Source organism: Neolamprologus multifasciatus, chromosome 5, assembly GCF_963576455.1.
Source record: "Neolamprologus multifasciatus chromosome 5, fNeoMul1.2, whole genome shotgun sequence".
In the NCBI taxonomy this organism is placed as follows: domain Eukaryota; kingdom Metazoa; phylum Chordata; class Actinopteri; order Cichliformes; family Cichlidae; genus Neolamprologus; species Neolamprologus multifasciatus.
Genome location: NC_140443.1, coordinates 35,682,561 through 35,700,618, shown reverse-complemented (window position 1 = coordinate 35,700,618; position 18,058 = coordinate 35,682,561). Strand labels below are relative to the sequence as shown.

General features: G+C 43.7%; 1 long non-coding RNA gene across 1 annotated transcript; it reads left to right on the top strand.

Moving 5' to 3' along the window:
* The first annotated feature begins 1,643 nt into the window (after window positions 1-1,643).
* LOC146519218 (uncharacterized) lies at window positions 1,644-2,126 on the top strand. Its single transcript, XR_014873988.1, has 2 exons — window positions 1,644-1,916; window positions 1,992-2,126. It is a non-coding gene; the product is annotated as an uncharacterized LOC146519218 (long non-coding RNA).
* The last annotated feature ends 15,932 nt before the right edge of the window (window positions 2,127-18,058 follow it).

The window sequence follows — 18,058 nt, the reverse complement described above, 5'->3', positions numbered from 1 at the left end:
TTAGTACAAACGTCACTAATGTCACATAACTTTGCCGACATGTGGCCAACAGTAATGTTTTAATGTTCTTCGTTATTAAACATTTGCACAGAAATAAGTGACATAATATTCAGTACTTACTTGAAGTTCACTCTTCGGGCGCCCCTCATCCGCCGTTTTTTTTTCGGCAAAATTAACCAAACCCACCGCCGCACTATGCATTCTGGGATATGTTGGGCCACGAAGTCTACACCGCCACATCCTTAAAATTCAGGGAAATGAAGGACGCATTTGAGGGCCGCATTTCGAGCAGCCTTCGAATTGGGACAGCTTTCGGCGCGTCGCTGTGACGTAATCGACCTTAAAATGCGGCCTTTAAGGCTGCAGACCCTGAATTGGGATACAGCCAACGTTCTGTCTCCTCAGTCTCCATTAAGCTTACGTGTCTAGAGTTCAGTCGGTGTGTTTCCTGTTTCACTTTAAAGGTCCGTGTCTCATGTCAGTGTTTGTCGTTTTGCTTCCCTTTGGTCTCGTCATGTCTGATTTCTTCCAGCTGCGCTCGCCTCCTGTGTCTCATTCCCTCGTTCTTCCCCAGTGTATTTAAGCCCTGTGTTTCTCTGTGTCATTGTCGCATCCTCCCTCATGCTGTGAGCTCTGCTGTGCCTCTGTGTGGAGTTTTAGGTTTTGTTTAGTTCTGCATCATTTCCCCAAGTCTGTTAATAAAGCTGCATTTTTCTGAGTTTATTCCCGTGTGTGTCGAGTCCTGTATTTTGGGTCCTCTTCCTGCACACAGCTGAATCGTGACAGGTTTACTGTAGAGCAATGCTGTTATTTGATCCACCAGAACATCAGCAACATGAGCTAAATGACTACTACACAGAACACATTTATGGTTTCAGCTTTACTTATCCAATCAGTGTTTAAAGCATACTCAGATGTATCCTATAATCTTACATAATTATCCTACATCAAGCACTAGTAGTCACGTTCCAGCACTGCTTATCAGTGTGTAAATGTAGACATGTTGCAAGACCTCACGCTTCATCCCACATGCCTGGCTTGCTTCCGCAAACCTCATGCCACTGACCTGCTTGCATCTCATGATGTTAGTATCTCTATGCTGCAGTCAAATATTTGTGCAGGCAGACGGTGTGCCAGCAGGTCCCCTGAGGACCCCGGGTTCGGCAGTTTATTGATAAGCAAGGCCAAAAGAAACACAGGTAAACAGCTGATGACGGCAGCAATGATGCAGTCAACTAGCCCGTCAGTCAGTCATCCTTTTCATTGATCTGCAAGTGAATGTTTCTCATAAAGTTTGAGTGCTGTACTTTCAATTTCAAAGCAATCCACATCTTCAATGTACACAAATGACACCATTATATCTGCCACTGGCCAATTCTACTGTTGTAAGTGTATGAACTGATTGTTCATACATTTTATAAAAATAAGCTGTTCTAAATCTTGTCTTAATGACCTTGTAGTACCATATCACCCTATTAGAGCACTTCACTCTCACACTGCAGGCCTACTTGTTGTTCCTAGAGTATTTAAAAGTAGAATGGGAGGCAGAGCCTTCAGTTTTCAGGCCCCTCTTCTGTGGAACCAGCTTCCAGTTTGGATTCAGGAGACAGATGTGGCAGGATGAATGTTATTCTTTGGTTCCACCCACTTTCAGCCTGGCGCATTACGGGGCGCTAGTATATATAGTGGCCCTGTGAGCATTCCTGGATCGCTTACCTGAGATCTCCTTTTTGGTCACCTGACTTCCCCTTGGTGTGGCAGAGATTATTCTGAAGCCTCCATCGCGGCTGGTAGGTGTTTACCCATCGTAGTGTGTGCATTACCTTACTTGATGGTAAACGGATATTGTTTTTAGGGCATAGCTGTGGAAGCCTCCTATGAGCCCCTGCTCATGTTTCATGACGTGGGGTTACTCGGTATGTAATTCAATTTCGTCTCGATCCTTGCCTTTTATTGTTTGTTTTATAGTAATTATTTATCATGCTTTGCAGGAAGTGTGGGCCTTGGTTTTACGCAACGCCACACTAACTGAAGTGCTGCTGCTTTGCTTTGCTTGGCTTTTACCGTCTGTTCCCGTTGTGAAGTTTCTTTTCCTGCTGCTGTCCGCTTTTTAACGTGGACGTCGGCGTGGACAGCGGCCATATGCACGCTTATGGGAGTCAGCTGGCGTACATATTGATGAGCGTATGATTAATTTATAGTCGGGCAGACGGCTAGTTGGAGTAATACGGCGATTCCGTTTGCTCCAGATTTTAAAGTTTTATCCAGATTGTATGTTTTTCTGTTTTGATTTGTAGTTTTGATTTTTGTTACACCACTGGTGGGAGGCCCTTTTTATAGCTGCAGATCACCAGTGTGGTCCTGCAGTAGGGTTATCCCCCAGCGCTACCTTAATTTTGTTATCTATTAAAATTTTCTTTGTTTCTTTTATTCAGATGCGGAGTGCCGACGTGGAGGAGACCAGGGTGCCTTGGTGGTGGGATCCCTTGAGTGTACACACCTGCCTTGTTTAGTTTATTAGTGTGAGTGTGTGATTTTTGTGTTGCACTTGTGTCTTGGTGTGTTTTCTTTTTTTGAGTTTGTGCGTGGCATCCCTGCCCCTCCACTGGTAAGCCTCAGCGCTGAATATATTTTTAAGCATATTTGTATGTGGATTTTTATGATTGTGTTTTTATACTGTGTTTTAGATAATTGTTAATAAATTGTCAATTTGTTTTAACATTGAACCTCGTCTCTGTACTGAGTATAACAAACCTAACTGCCTTCGTGGTGATTAGTGTTACTGATTATTCTCTGGGTGAAATTCCCAGAGTGGCGTTGTCTTTTAAAACTGAAGAGTATTTACTTTATTCTCACCTCGTGCTGCCACAAACCTGGCGTTGTCGACAGGATATACTCTTTAAAAACAGAGACGTGTGTTCCTTTTTATTTTTTTATTATCTGGTGTAACGTAAATTGTTTTTAATTCATTTTGTACAGGATAAAAGCAAAGCAGCAGCTACTTTGGTGTTGGATTCCACAGCTGTGTTATAGAGATGGAGGAAGAGTTACAGGAACTCAGGGACTTGATTGCGCAGCTAAAAGCAGACAATGAGAGGCTGCGTCAGGAGAGGGTTGTTGGGTCAGGTACAAGTGCTACACCTTCTACTTCAACTGCATCATCTGTTAACCCCCCAACTGCTAGTGTCTCTGTAGCAGAGAGACTAGTTTTTGTGCCCCGTGACAGAAAATGCCCCATGTTTAGAGGAAAATCCGGTATAGGGTTGAATGAATGGTTGGAGGAAATAGAAGGTTGTGCTAGGGCACGTCATTTGTCTTTGGCTGATAAAGCATTTTTCCTGTTTGACCACCTGGAAGGGGAAGCACGTGAGGAGATCAAATATCGCTCTAGTGCAGAGAGGACTGATCCCACTAAGATAATCACTATATTGCAAGAACTTTATGGCTGTTCAGACTCCTATGTAGCATTGCAGGAAGCTTTCTTCTCTAGAAAACAGCAGGAAGGTGAGACACTGCAAGAGTTTTCCCTTGCCCTCTTGGGTCTTATGGAAAAAGTTAAATCGAGTGCCCCTAATGGCATGCCCAATGCTGATGTTTTACTAAGAGATCAATTTGTTGAACAGGTCTTAGACAGTACATTGCGGCGGGAGTTAAAGCAGCTAGTAAGGAGGCAGCCAACCCTGACATTATTAGAGATTAGAGGGGAAGCTATTAGGTGGGAACGTGAAGGGTTGCCTAGTGGCGTTAGACATAGAAGTAGTTCTGTCCCTTCTGTCTATGGCATTCAGTATGGGGTCCATAGCGGTCCTTCAGGAATAGCCCAGTCCACCCATCTGTCTGAGATGAGTGAGATGAAAGAATTGTTAAAACGCCAGCAGGAGCAACTGAATCAGCTCACTCAGAGCATTGCTCGATTGCAGGGCCCCCATCGAATGTCTCGCTCGGGGCGGAGCGATGCCATTATATGCAGACGTTGTCAGCAACCTGGACATTTTGCTCGGGAGTGTGATGGGTAACGTGTTCCTTGTTCCCGGCCTCCTTCGCAGGCCCCTCCGCATAATCGCAGTCACTCTCCTTTAAATACGGCTTCGGAAAACTAGCACCCTCCGTACTGCCGAGCCACAGTTCGGGTGGGGTGTCTATTGGCTCAAGGGTTGTTTCCAATGGTCCAGAGGCAGTCTCCAAATTAGTTTCATCCTGTCCGCATATAGATGTGGACATGGGCGGTATAAAACTACCTTGTTTGGTTGATTCAGGGTCCATGGTGTCTACCATTACTGAAAGCTTTTTCCGCCAGCACTTTGAGTCCTGGGGTCAAGAACATCTCCAAGCTTGTCATTGGTTGCAGCTTAAAGCGGCTAATGGTTTGTCTATTCCCTACCTTGGCTATATAGAGCTAGGTGTAGAGCTCTGTGGTAAGTTTATTCCACAGTGTGGCGTGTTGATCGTTAAGGATCCGCCAGGTGCAGGACCTTCTATGGTTCCAGGTGTATTGGGAATGAATGTGATTCGGAAGTGTTACCACGAGCTTTTTGGGCAACATGGTGAAGCATTGTTTAGTTTGGGCTCTGTCACCGAGGCCCCTAAATCCCTTGTGCATGCGCTGCAAAAGTGTCATGATGTTAGTACAAGAGCCCCACCGGACTGGTCTGGCCATGTGAGAGTGAGAGGTAAGCGAGCATGTTGCATTCCAGGTGGTGTAATGAAAATAGTGGCCGCCACCTGTTCTGAGCAATATTCAGGCGCCACAGTGTTATTTGAACCCAATGATGTTAATTTGCCTGCTGGACTTTTAGCGTCCCCCGCATTGGTTCGAGTGGTTAGAGGTACTGCATACATACCAGTTGTTAATGTAGGGACCACCGCGGTTTTGCTTCATCCCAGGACCATTATGGGGACCCTGGAGGATGTTCACATTGTCAGTTTGCCTGCTGGTGTGACAGAAATACCCCATAACATAGCAACAATGGCATCTCATACCGCCACTCCTACTGTGCAGGATCAGATGGAAGGGATTGATTTGTCTAAACTGTCAGCAGAGGAACAGGGACAGGTGAGGTCTCTCCTTAAGAAGTACAGCTCGGTCTTTTCTGCTCACGACACTGATTTGGGTTGCACTAACTTGATCTCCCATGACATTCCGCTCTTAGATGATATCCCCGTGTGGCAGCGTTATAGGCGCATCCCCCCTTCAGAGTATGAGGTTGTGAAAGAGCACATTAACCAGTTACTAGGCGCTAAGGTGATTAGAGAGAGTAGCAGCCCCTATGCTTCTCCCATTGTGCTCGTTAAGAAAAAGGATGGCAGCCCACGCATGTGTGTGGATTATCGGCAACTGAACAACAAGACAAGGAAAAATGCATTCCCCCTGCCGCGCATTGAGGAATCCCTAGATGCGCTGACTGGTGCCCGTTGGTTTTCCACCATGGATTTAGCCAGTGGCTACAATCAGGTCCCAGTTACGGAAGAGGATAGGCCCAAGACTGCCTTCTGTACTCCTTTTGGCCTATTTGAGTGGAACCGAATGCCATTTGGGCTCTGTAATGCCCCTAGCACCTTCGCCTTTTCGGTGATCAACAGTGCCAGTCTCTGCTTCTCTATCTTGATGACATTGTAATCTTCTCATCAACAGTACAGCAACATCTTGAGCGGCTGGATGTGGTGCTAGGTCGGCTTCAGCAGGAGGGTTTGAAAGCAAAGCTTGCCAAATGTGCCTTTTTCCAGCGGGAGGTTTGCTACTTGGGCCATGTCATCTCCGATCAGGGTGTCTCCACGGACCCTAGCAAGGTTGAAGTGGTGGCTAACTGGCAGCCTCCTAAGACTGTTTCAGAATTGCGGTCCTTTCTTGGGTTTGCCAGCTATTATCGCCGTTTTGTAGAGGGTTTTGCCAAGTTGGCGGCACCTCTGCATAGACTGGTGGCAGAATGGGGAGGCAGAAAATCAAAGAAGAGGTCAGAGCATGGTGTAATGGAGAACTGGACTGCAGAGTGTGCTCAAAGTTTCGAGGCATTAAAGACTAAACTGACAACAGCACCAGTGCTGGCATATGCAGATTTCACTTTGCCTTTTATTTTAGAGGTGGATGCCAGTCATGGCGGCCTAGGGGCAGTGCTCTCCCAGGAGCAGGGAGGTAAGGTGAGGCCAATAGCCTATGCCAGTCGGGGTTTGAGGCCTACTGAGCGCAATATGCTAAATTATAGCTCAATGAAGCTGGAGTTTTTGGCACTTAAGTGGGCCATGACTGAGAAGTTTAGAGAGTACTTGTTGGGCCACAAGTGTATTGTTTACACTGACAACAATCCTCTTAGTCATTTGTCTTCTGCTAAACTTGGGGCTACTGAACAGCGCTGGGCAGCTCAGCTCGCTTCATTTGACTTCGACTTAAAGTACAGGTCAGGAAGGAGTAATAAGAATGCAGACGCTTTATCTCGCCAGCATCCACCCGATCCTCAGGAAATTAAAGCCATGGTTCCTGGTACAGCCTTGCCTGAACCTCTTCAACAAGCCTTGCAGCTGGGACCAGTTGAGGTATCCCAAGCTGCCATTACAGTTTTGCCCCATCTCACTACTCCTGATCTTCATGCCCTCCAACAGGTCGATCCAGTGATAAAAGAGATCCTGGGGTTCTGGAGACGGAAGCAGCGACCTAGCTTCGAGGAGCGGCAGCAACTTGCCCCACCTGTTCTGGTGCTGCTACGACAATGGGATCGTCTGATTGAAAGGGATAGAGTTCTGTATCGTCAGGTTCATCGCCCTGACGGTGCCGAGGTAGTACTTCAGCTTTTGCTGCCTAGTTCACTAATGGAGCAGGTGCTGACCCATCTTCATCAGGACCATGGCCATCAAGGTGTGGAAAGGACCCTAGCGCTTCTCCGCTCACGGTGCTACTGGCCAGGTATGTCTGCTGAGGTAGCTCGCTGGTGTCAGAGATGTGAACGTTGCCAAGTTGCAAAAGACACCCAACCAGCAGCTCAAAGTTTCATGGGACATTTGTTGGCTTCTCGCCCAAATGAAATCTTGGCCATTGATTACACCCTGCTTGAATCTTCCCGGAATGGGCTGGAGAACGTCTTGGTAATGACTGATGTTTTTAGCAAGTATACATTGGCTGTCCCCACTCGTGACCAATGTGCTGCTACAGTGGCCCAGGTTCTCGTAACAGAGTGGTTCTCAAAGTTTGGTGTACCGGCGCGTAGACCAGTAACCAGTAGGCTACTGGTCTACTCCCTTGGGGGTTGTAATCCGTCATTCGTTGGGGAGTCCGCTGAGTGTCTGGTGGATCTCGGGGGTTGGGAGTCTCGGGGCCCCTGTCTTCAGCTTGTGCTGGGGTGGCTGGCCTGGCCTCGCTGAGTCGGATGCCCGCTGGCTCTGATCCCCAGGTATTTTCACCCCGGGAAAGGGTGGACATGTGGTTTTCATTGGGACATGTGGCCTCAGATCCTCAGCTCGCTTGGGTGCCATGCACGGCCGGGATCTGCTGGGTCTTTCCCTGTCTGCCTCTGGCTCTTGGTGGTGGGGGGGTGCATGGTTGCAGTCCCCAACCCTCATTTTTTAAGAAGGTTTCATGACAAACGCTCATATACCGACACTCACATCCTCTCTCTCCATCTCTCTCCAACACGTTCCTATGTTTGTGTAGCTCCCTCTGCTTTGTCTTTCAGGTGTTGTGAATCGTTTAAGTGTACTTTGTTACAGATGCAGCAGCTGGAGGCCCAGTATGTCTGTTTACCCCAATTGTTTCCTCTCTTATTTCTGTTCCCTTTTTCTTTTATTCCTCAATGTTCTTCTCGCGTCTTGATGCATTCCCACAAATTTAGAATTAATTCTTTAAAAATACATACATCATTTTCATTTAGTAGGAAAATTCTATCCTACATGTTTCTACATATTTAAAGGGATTGTATAATTATAGTTTGGGGGGAAAACAGGCTCTGTAATGTTACAGAGAAGTAAAGACAGTCAGAGAACTGTGAATGTTACAGATCTTTTTGAAATCATTTTTCCACACAGGAGGATAGTAGACTTCAGGGAGCAGGGGCTTCTCTTTAAGCGAGCTCTGTGTACTTTCAGAATAGTCCAAGTGTGTGTATGTGTGAGCATGTGTGTAGATGTTTCCCTTATAGTTTTCCTTAGTCCCTCTGGGATATTCCCAGAACTTGGTTTGTTTTAAGCGCTGCTAGGAGCCAAGTTACTGGCTCGCTCTTACACATCTCTCTCTTTCTCTCTCAAACACAAACAGATCAAGGCAGGAATTATCCCCACTTTTTCTTACATAGCTGGTCGTGTGTGTTTCAGCTAATATTGCAATATGCCAAACCACTGAAGGCCAAAATCCAGGATTTGTTGAGTACAGCGTAATGAAAAGTACTACTCCTATGACTAATACATAACAACAGCGGCTACTACTAACAGTCATAATCAGGTTAATAATGACATTATGCATTTTTCTTTAATAGGTTGAGAAGCACAGTGACCTTTAAATCAACGTGATTAGAGAACTCTAAGTGGTGATGGGAGCACTGGGGTCTGGTTACAGCTTGTGTCTGTGGATCAGGATATCATGGTGACATTACTTGCTGTTGAACTAGCTATACAGTTTCACAGCACCACATCACGACACTGTATAAGCATGCCAGCTATCATATTCACTGTGCCCACATGGAAATAGAGACAATGGAAAAACCACTCACTGCCCTGGAACAATGGTTTCATTCATAGAGAGAAGGTGCTTATTAAGCAATGACACAACGACATACGAGGACTTATGGTTTTTTACTGTTTTATGTGATTTTATGTGAACAGTTGCGTCTTTTGATTTCTTGTCTCCTCGCACTGCTCACTGACATTGAACCTTTGATGGCTTTAATCTGATTCAAAACAGAGCCTTGTTTTAGTTCCCAGAATCCCAGATATTTCCATTAACTCACTTACTGTTGAAACTGTGTCCATACAGATTAACACATACTGCTAAACTTTTTACAATATGTACGGTTTTGCTCACTCATTTTTCCCCCAATTTGAAAACCAAATGGTATTTCCTGACAAAATCTAGCCTAATCAGAGCCAAGAAGAGCATATTGTAAGGTAAAGACCCTACAATTATACAGAGAAAACCCCAACAATCACTCCCTATGAACAAGCAGTTGGTGACAGTGGGAAGGAAAAACTTCCTTTTAACAGGAAAAAACCTCCAGCAGAACCAGGCTCAGGGAGCGGCAGAACCATAGGAGCTGAGCCTCTACCTATCTTGTGCTTAAAGCTTGCTCCCGTTCTGCCATTTTTAGAACCTATGTGCTGAATTTCAGTCCAGCTTTGTCCAGCCACTGGTAGGATTTCTTGATATCAGCCACTTCTTCTATCTGCTGGTGGTACATGCCATGCAGGGGCCTGTCCTTCCATGATGGTTCCTTGTTCTTGCTCTTCCTACTGAAACTTAAAACTAGAAATACACACTATAGCTAGAAGCTCTGCATGACACAAGGTTAGGTACACGGGAACATAAACAGATGAACTGACAAAAGAAAGGGGAGACAGAGACTATATATACATAGAGGGGCAGTTAGGTGAAGTAGAAACAGCTGCAGAGAGGACGATCCAATCATCAAAATTGTGCAGAGCTTCCACCTGTATAGACAGCAGAGATGGGCAGTAACGCGTTACTGTAATCCGATTACTTTTTTCAAGTAACGAGTAAAGTAAGGGATTACTATTGCAAAAACGGTAATTAGATTACCGTTACTTTCCCGTAGGAACGCTGCGTTACTGCTCCTGCTTTACAGGTGAAAATAGAGCAACAGGACCGCTAGTCTTTGACTTTATTTATTTTCTGCTGTGTTTTACTTGCATCTATTTGAAAGACTGAGTGTAAACACACACAAAAAAAATATTTTATGTGCTGGAATGTGCAGAAAATAGGTTTAAGTATTAAACAAATTTCTTCCAGTCAGAGAATGTTGCAGATAATTAAATTGTTGCTTGATGCATAAAGTTAAAAGATTAAAACTAACAAAACAAGTTTTAAAAAGAGACTTTTCCATTTGATTACATTTTGTATGATGATTATGTAGAAAAAGTAGAATTGTGCTGAAAGATCTATCACTTTATCACCTATTCAGGTTGTAAAGTGTTTTTAAAAAGTAACTAAGTAATTAATTACTTTTGAAAATAAGTAATCAGTAAAGTAACGGGATTACTTTTTTGGGGAAGTAATCAGTAATTAGTTACTGTTTACTTTTTTCAAGTAACTTGACCAACACTGATAGACAGTAGTGAATTACTTGAAAATTATCTTTCTTGATTTTGTATTTAACACAAGCCAGCAACTGCTACTTATAGAGAAGCTGGAGGAAATATCAGTAAACAAGTCCATCATTTCATGGATCCATCATCCATGAAATGATGGACTTGTTTACAAAGAGACAGCAGCAGTATGTGAGCCTGGGCAGTGCTCTGAATATTTTGGTGATATGCAGCACAGGAGCATCACAGCTGGATTTGCAATGCACAAATTTGGTAAATAAAGTGGATAAAATAAAGTCACACTGATACAAATGAAAATAAATGAAGAGGGAACAAAAACTCATACCGGTTCAGCTTAATCACTCATGGAACAACAGCAGGTGCATTTAGGCACTGTGGAAAGAACTGGAAAAACAAGAACTGTACCAGTTAAACCGTACCAGTTTAGCATTCAAGTCTAGCACCACCAGAAAGGCCCACAGTCAATTCTATAGTTTCAAAGTTTCTCTTGCTTCAGATGCTCTTGTATGTTTTCCTTTCCTCTAACTTCCTACCAGCACTTCTTTTGAGTGCATAGGTATAGAATTCCTTATAACTGTATCCAAAGATGTTCTTTGGAATTTTTCACTTTACAAGTTCCACGGAGTAGCCGTTCCATTGGTCAGTCCAAGCTGTCCATAAGAGACAACACTCTCTCTACAAAGGTTTTGGTAACAGGGATTCGGACAAGAAAGAATACAACATTTAAACTCAGTTGGCTAAGTGATTATTCCATTTCAGAGATCAGAAATCTTAGCAACATAAATTTGATTTCACAAGTGAAATACCAGGAATGTAACACCAATAATCCCCCCCAAAATTGCCTTTACGGTTAAATGCAACTGTTGGCGTGAGCACCTTGTCAGACTGAAGACTGACGAGCTGTCTTTGCAGAATTGGTGTGGGCACCTTGTGTAAAAGCCTCTGCTGCCAGCAGTTCTATGGCAAAGCATGAGTGATGCTAAGCTCAGATTACACTGTATTTTTGTGTTATAAGACAGTTTACTATGTCACATTATGAAATTTTAGCTTCATGCTTTCATGCTGTACTGTCAAAGCTCTCAATGCTTCATCATTGTGTAATGAAACTGCAAGGGAAGGGCAAAGCACCAACGACCAGAAAAGAACACTGTGCTCCTACTTTACATGTTTTTGAAATTGTCAAAATTTTGACAAGATGTCAAATGTGGGCTTTAATGTTGGAATCCATCCATCCATGGTAGCGATTCAGCTACCCAGCGAGAGGCACGGTACACCCTGGACAAATACAATAAAAATAAAATGCAATTTTGTTAGAGATGGAAGAAGAATGCCTCCTAAAATGTGTTAAACATAAATTAATAATGTGCAACAACCACGGTCCTTTACTAACAATGTGAGTTGGTTCAACTTGGTTTTATACTTCTTCATCTGTAAGAAACAAGCTGGCAGGCAGAGAGAGAAGAGGACCTGAGTATGCACTGGAGAACAGGCAGGCAGATAAGCAGGATCTTTCCTTTCACAGGTTTTGCAGGTATATAAGTCCAGGTGAGGAGATGCATGCAGGAATTGACCAAATTGAGAGTCAAATACAGCTGCAGGTAAATGAAAGTCTTGGATAGGATAAGCTAGATAGGCTCCAACCCACTCAACTCAAACCAAACAGGTGGAGCTGGGAAGGGCCATGCTTACATGTAGAGAAAGCACAGTCAGCCCAAATCCTCACTGCAGAAAAGAAAGAAAGTCAGAAAGAAAAAGAAAAAGAGAGACAAAGAGAGAAACTGTCTGGATTATGACATCCTGCAAGCGTAAGTATCTGAGCAGCTGGGATTTTAAATGTATGAATATGTGTTTTATTTGGTTGTTTTATTAAAATGTCTGATCTTAACTTGAATTATTGCATTGTTCTGGTGAACATTAGAACTTAGAGTTTGTGTGTCACTCTCACGTAGTCATTAATTAGCCTCATACTAGAAGACTGCTATTTTCAAAAGGGTCTTTATTAGTGGATCATATTCTTCACATCACAACAGTACCTCTATTTTTGAGTGTTTAAACTGGCTGCCAAATTCCCAGGCCCACTAGACTGGGAACATTTGGCATAGATCATGTCGTGACAGGGTTGCTGTTTGGATGAGCAGTGACACAGTGAGCGGGAGTAGGCACAATTCAGACAATGGGCTTTTATTCCTGATGCAGTTTCTTTTTTCTCTGCCTTTCTGAGGTAGCGATATAGTCCAGTGTATATGTGTACAAAGCGAGAGCCCCACTTTTTCCTATCAGCACAGCAGAAAGGGCCTTAATGAGGTCTCATGGGAGGTGTAGTGTTTTTTATGTGACAGCATATCAGGATGCAGGGATATGCTGTGTCAGGACACATGATCTTACCCAGTTTTTCTGATGTAAGCATCAGCATTTGAGGTGAACAGTAAGAAATATAAATGTCAGGGGATGTTCTGCAGTTTGACAAAGGATGGCAAAGTGTGTCAGTGTGTATGGCTACACTGTAACATCTTCTGTCATTCGTGTCACTTAAAGTCATCTTGCTGATCAAACAGAAGAGGTTTTGAGGCTCATGCAGGTAAAACATATTCAGAGGAGTGATGAGAGATGGATCACTCCCCTAATGTCACTGCTAGGAGTCCTACTTCACTGATAAGAAGGAAACTTCTTATCAGTGAAGTATGGATGCACAATAGACATTTTCACTCAGTGCTTTCTTCTTAGCACCTTTTTACAAAGAATACCACTATCAGCTATCAGTAGTTGAAATATAGTGGTGTTTTCCTACTAGCCAAGTGGAGCTTGGAGCTTTCAATGTGCAGGTAGCGGCTAATGATGTCTGGATAAACTAGCCTTTTTCTGACTCCCCCAGATGTTCTTTTAACATTTAGCCTTAAAACTAACTCAAGCGATACTTAAACACATCATTAGACTTCACATGGTTCACTCTTGAGACACGAAAGAATTTATACAACTCTCTCCACAAATAAAGTAATTATCCATCTGCTCGCAGAAATCCTTAACACTTGTCTAATGTTGTTTTGGGGGATCAGGGGATCTGTATATCAGCCATACTGCTCCTGAATGGAGATTTAACTCAATTCAGCTGAATTTCTACAATTTTATTTCTACAGCGCCAAATGACAACAACAGTCACCTCAAGGCGCTTTATATTGTAATGTAGACCCTACAATAATGCATACAGAGAAAAACCCAACAATCATATGACCCCCTATGAGCAGCACTTTGGTGACAGCAGGAAGGAAAAACTCCCTTTTAACAGGAAGAAACCTCCAGCAGAACCAGGCTCAGGGAGGGGCGGGGCCATCTGCTGTGATTGGTTGGGGTGAGAGAAGGAAGACAGGATAAAGACATGCTGTGGAAGAGAGACAGGGGCTGTGTCCCAATTCAGGGTCTGCAGCCTTAAAGTACGCAGCCTCAACGATCCTCAAGGGCCGCGTACTTAAAGACAGCTAAGGCCGGAAGTGCGAGGCTTGTGAAATGGGATGGTCTAGCCTCCGTTGCGCTGCCCAGGTTGCCTAGCAACCATGATACTAACAGCTGGAAACGTTTCATACAGATTTGTTTGACAGAAATGAAGGAGAAAATCTTTTGTTCATTAGTTTGTTTGTTTCTACATGACCTTTGATCTCTGTAAGATTAAGCTCAGCTATTGGACAGCGTATATTTTAAAGTACCAAGTTAGTACAAACGTCACTAATGTCACATAACTTTGCCGACATGTGGCCAACAGTAATGTTTTAATGTTCTTCGTTATTAAACATTTCTACATAAATAAGTGACATCATATTCAGTACTTACTTAAAGTTCACTCTTCAGGTGCCCCTCATTCGCCGTTTTTTTCCCGGCAAAATTATCCACACCCACCGCCGCGCTATGCATTCTGGGACATGTTGGGCCACGAAGTCTACACCGCCACGTCCTTAAAATTCAGGGAAAGGAAGGACGCATTTGAGGGCGGCATTTTGAGCAGCCTTCGAATTGGGACAGCCTTCGTCGCGTCGCTGTGACGTAATCGGCCTTAAAATGCGGCCTTTAAGGCTGCAGAGCCTGAATTGGGATACAGCCTGTGATTAACAACAAGTGTGATTCAGTGCAGAGAGGTCTATTAACGCCTAGTGAGTGAGAAAGGTGACTGAAGCAGAAATACTCAATGCATCATGGGAGTCCACCGGCAGCCTACACCTATTGCAGCATAACTAAGCGAGGATTCAGGGTCACCTGATCCAGCCCTAACTATATGCTTCAGCAAAAAGGGAAGTTTTTAACCATAATCTTAAAAGTAAAGATAGTGTCGTTCTCTTAACATTGATAGAGAGGTTATGCGTCCCACAACACTCATTGTGTCATTAGCAGTAAATGACTGTATTTTAAGTGGATATTCTGTCTTTGCTCGTTTAATAACAGTCTCCACATTTCTCCTTCCAGTTTAGTTCCAGTGTGTTTACGGACTTGAAGGACACGTCCTTTGGGAGACTCAGCGTCTCTCCATTTAACCTGGGTTTCTGTTTGGGGTGGATGGTGATCTTTCTGGTGACAGTGGCAATACATTTGCTGATTTAACTGCAAACAGATGGAACATAGTACTCCAGGTCCACCCTGCCCTCCTCAGCCGCAGCCTCTCTGAAGATTTGGTTTGCTCAAAGCAGTTCTGAAGCATGGAAACTGCTGTACTGAGCCACACTGTGATGATCTGAGGACAGGGAGCAGGGTTCAGCATGATGTTTATGTGGTTAGAGAAATCAGTTGGTGTACACCGGATCTAATGTGTTGGTTCCCCAAAGCAGAATTTTCACCAGCTTAACGTGGTTAAAGTCCTCTTCTGCTATGAAAAACACAGAGCCATGCTGCAGGCTTGGTGTTTATCCATATTCCTGTTATGAAAATTGGCTCCGAAACTCTTTGCAGGTACTCATTCTGAGTCAAATTACGGCTTTTTTTGTCCAGCAAGTGGACATTAGGAAGGAAGAGTGTTGACCAAGCAGATTTGTTCTTAGTTTTTAGCCTGGCTAGCAGGCCCACTTCTGGGTTTCATAGAACTGCCGTACAAGCCTATCAGCTTTCCATCTGTTTATAACCCAAAATATTTCTATTTACCCTCAAAAGAAGAAACACAAAGCTGTGACGTGCGGTTTGGAATTTCAGTGCATTCGTGGCAGTCAAACAAAAAACTGCAAAGTTCCTACCAGCATGTGAAGTTTTGATCTGCATGGGTCAGTACTGATGATTCCTACTGATGACGTATTAAAGTCTGCACAACATGCATCATATACTTGGTTTAGGTATAGGCTCACCAAGGTGAAAGATTCTCTCACTGTAGCATCGTGTAGAGTGATTTCCTTTTTTTTCTCTTTAGCTTGATTAATTACAAACGTTTACATAGCAAGTTACTTCATATTGTAACCTACGCATGCTTTTTTCCTTCTCTTCTCTTCTTTCTCCTTTCTTCGACGTCAGGTGATCCTGAATATCTTATACTGCTGGGAGCTTTTTTTCTTCAGTTAACCCAGGGGTGTCCAACTCCAGGTCTCAGGTCCTGCAGGTTTTAGCTGTCTCCTCCACATGTCTTGAAGTTCTCCAGAGGCCTGAACTAATCATTTGATTCAGGTGTGCTGGCCCAGCCCTCGAGGACTAACGTTCCCTACCCCTGCTATAGGTGGAGCTGCTGTGTAAAAAGGTTAAGATAAAAGGTCCTCAAACATGCAGCAGCTAAACAACAGGTTTTTCTTTTATTCCAGTTGTTGATTAATAGAAGCTAAAATCAGACTGAGTATTAGACAGAAACACAATTTGAAAATCATTCTATTGTTTCTCTGTTTTACTAAAGTATAAATAAAGGCAACTAATTAACAAACCAATTAATTTTATTTTCATCCCTCCAAATTTCAAAGATTTCAGTTTTGCTTTATTTAGAAAAACGAATTGAAGAACTTCTCCTGTCTTCCTCGCCTCAACCCAACAGGTCAGAGTCCGCCCATCACTGAGCCCGGGTTTGCTCAAAGTTTGTTCCTGTTAAAAAGGAGTTTTTCCTTCCCACTGTCACCAAAGTGCTTTCTCATCATGTGATAAGAGGTCGTGTGATTTTGGGGCTTTTCTCTGTTATCTTTACATTATTGTAGGGTCTGTACCTTAAGATATAAAGCGCCTTAAAGCAACTGTTGTTGTAATTTGGCACTTTGTAATACAATTGAATCAAACTGAAAACTTCTGCATATATCACCCACTGTTTAAAATTTAAGTCTTGAGGATTATTAAAACATTTGCCCAGAATTTCTCATTCGATGCATCCTTATCTGTGTACTAATCTGTGGCCTCCTGTTGCCATTGTTTTCTTTCATAGGACAGCTAATGTCTTGTCAGTCGTGCTGCTTTTGAAGTCCTAACCCATCCACACTCTATCATGGTTGGTTTGGCCAAAACAGAGCTGTAACCAGGCACTGGCACAACACATGCACGCTCAGAGATATCTGGGCCATGTTTACAATGGTCAGATATCTGATGAAGCATCTCAATGTTTTTTTTCTCATGGATCTCTCTCTATATATATGTTAGTTTTCTAACATGGAAGAGACACATGTGAATTTGAGCACATGTACACATTTAGATATGGTGGCACACAAAACAACGAAACGAATCTGGAAAGCCTCAAACGAGGCTGGGTTTGTGTGTCTGCACCCACACACACGGAAACACACACAAGAGAAAGAAGTAGGGCATGAAATGTCCCAGTGTGAAAAATGAATGAACAAATATTTCAAAATAAAAGCAGCTCGGTGAGCAGTTACTGCTGATGGGAAACTACTCAGCTCATGTCAGGTTAACGCTCACCTGAAAATGAAGTAATGTTAAATACTTTACTGTAAAATGAATACATTAATGAATAACGTTTTTGTTTTTTTGTTGTTTTTTTTTTGCCTGTCCCATTTGGTTCTTTAGCCGTCAGAATTGTTGTCTGAAGACCAACAAGGATACCCAATGGATTTATTTTGCCAAATGGATCATCATGGCATTGCCGTATTGGTCCATTTGATCGACCTTTGTTTTTATTATTTATTTTATTTTCAGTTGTTACAGACGGGACAGACATGAGTGAGGGATAGGAAAGGGAGAAAGAAAGAGGAAGGAAAAGAAAAACAGAAGGGGAGAGGGACAGTGAGAAAGGGGGGAAGAAAAAATATCTCCGGGATCACCTGTTGAGAGAAAAAGAATAGAAAACAAGCAAAAAAAACAAAACAATGCAACATACTATACACAACACCATCGCATTAATCTAGCTAAGTGTAAACAGCAGTAAATACTAAATATTGAATGTTGTTGTGCAGCACACAGGACAGACAGCGCACAATGTGCTTTGAAGTAGCAGCCAAGAAAGTTGTGATTTAAGTCTACGAACAGTGAACACCCATGTGCACACCTGTGTGGATCGGCGCGCTTGTATTCAAATGGTTTCCCCATGTAATGGTCTGCTAGAGGATGTAGAGAGCCATAGCCCTGTCCCCCAGGGCATGAAGCAGGCATGGAGGAGATCCAGGCCCCAGACATCCAGAGGCCCCAGAGTGCAAGAGCCCAAGGAGGACCACCGGAGGGGCATCCGTGCCACCTTCATGGGAAGGGCTGAGGATCCCCAGATGAGGGGTCACCCAGTAGCCACCGGGCAGAAGCTAGAGGGGGCTGCACCGGCGTGCCCGCCGGCTCCGCCGGCAGCCAGCTGTGCCAGAGTGAACCGAGCCGCAGGCACAGAGGCCGGAGGCCCGAGGGCCCCCCGTGCCCCGGAAGA